Below are 2,152 nucleotides of genomic sequence, written 5' to 3'. Positions count from 1 at the left end.
ATTTTTCTGGCTAGCTTGTCAAGGTCTCTGGGGGTCACATCATGCGCTGCTGCAGGGATGCTTGGAAGGGACCCCCTTCTCTCTGTGGTTGCTGGAGGTATTATGGTTCTGTCTGCTGAGTTGTTAAGCAGAAAGTGCTGGCTCCTCCCTCGTAGTTTGGTGCAAGCCTGAGGGAGTTTGCGAGTGAGGGTGAGGGAGTAGGGTGTCTCTCCCACTGTGGTTACTTATGCAGCCTATAAGAGTACACACATCCCCATCTAACAGAACCGCAGACTGAAGGCGGATCACTGATGTGAGGCCTTTAAGGCCTGACGAGATTCACGCCTCTCAATCAATGAGTCAATGAGTCCAATGAGAAAGGCTGAAGTTTCAAGCGGGAGGTTGGATACTGGGGAGTTTTACGACCCTTTGAGTGAGGACATGGTAATTTGCAAATGGAACTCGAGTGCGGGGTGATGAAAAATTACTAATGCTCTTAGAACACTAATACGTTGCATAGGTATAAACATATAATATACACACTCTCAATTAGATCTTCCGAATACGAATTAATAGAGACCAAACATGGTATATGTAAGGTTACATGAATGAGTGGTTCTATCATAAGCATGCATAAAACAGTATACAATATAAAAGATCATATGGACAGTAACAACATACACAATGACTTGAAGTACATGTGTGTTCATTCAAAGAAAGGTTTTCCTATTAATTAATTAGAGAAGAGTCCATTTTTACTGTGCATTGTGTCTTTCCTGTGGAAAATGTAGTGAAAGGGAGAACTCTCAACATGCCATTAGGTCGCAAAGTGTATCTGGTCTAGCAAAAGGTGTCGTGGTTGACCAGGGGCCTGGTTTTGTTCGCAGACATCCTGGCACCCAGTATGTTTATTGGGTGAGGGGACTGTGACTATTTGTTAATCTAATGAATAATGTTGCAGTAGTTCCATCAACCGTGCTGTCAAACCTGGTGTTGGTCGCAGATCTAATAAATTGTTGGGGGGAAAGGTCTTGTTTCTACGTTTCGGCCATTGTTTGGTTGGTTGTTGAGATGAGGGCGTTGCACTCAAAAGTGGAGGCGGGTAAAGAAGTTCTACAGGGGGTGGCCTTTAATACAGCTCAATGACTAGAGAAGCCGTGCATATGTCACCAAAGAAAATTCTGTCGTTTTCACAGGTAGATTTTTTGATTAAAGATTAGAGGTTAAAGAAAAATGTACAGGAGGATTGTTCATAATAAGATCCATAACAGTCATGTCATGATGGTTACACTTTAACTTCTATACCAAAGATAATGTTAAGATGCTAAGTACAGTTAAAGACTTTTAATGACAATTCAATATTAAATTATTTCAAATAAATAAAAAAATGTGATGAACATAATACATTCAACACTATAGAGCAACAATATTTTTAATGTATTTCAAAATATGCTTAGACCTTTTAAACATATGATACAATCTGAATAAAAGAGTCATAGAGGCAAGGGAAAATTTAATCCAGTAACTTCTTATTAAACAATTAAACATACAGCAAGGAACACAGAGGTAGTAACATGGAAACAGAAGCAAGGACACAATAAATTACAATATAATTGTGCAATAGAGTATTTGCTACAGAGGCCCTATTAAAAAAATATTGATGCGTGTCATCATGATTAAACACTTACTGATCACTCAGCAATGTTTAAAATAAATTTAAATTTAAATTTAAAATAAACAACATGTAATGTGATTATTAAACACCTTGGGTAAATAATTTGAAAAGTAAATCTGTCAAATGATAAAAGTTCAGCCATACATTTAAAACGTTTTCTGAAGTAAAAAAAAAAATGATGTGTTTGTCATAAACATATCCAACGAGTTTTCTGCTCATATGAGAAAAACAAATGATCTGAAAAAAAAAACAAAAAAACAATGCTGGTCATCAGGCTATTTGAAAGAAATTACAGAATAAAACCAGTTTAATTTAAAGGCAATAGACCGCGTGCCTTGCTTTAGTGACACACAATGTGTTTAACCTTTATTATACGTATAATATTATACTTTACATAATAATATGGCCTATAATACTTTATATAAAAATATATAGTATATAATAGAGACGTTATTTCCGGGTCCAATACATTGGTTTTCGTGCACATCAGTAAGTCAT

The sequence above is a fragment of the Sinocyclocheilus anshuiensis genome, unplaced genomic scaffold (genome assembly GCF_001515605.1).
Source record: "Sinocyclocheilus anshuiensis isolate Anshui unplaced genomic scaffold, SAMN03320099.WGS_v1.1 scaffold2382, whole genome shotgun sequence".
Classification (NCBI taxonomy): domain Eukaryota; kingdom Metazoa; phylum Chordata; class Actinopteri; order Cypriniformes; family Cyprinidae; genus Sinocyclocheilus; species Sinocyclocheilus anshuiensis.
Note: the sequence above shows the minus strand (reverse complement) of the source record.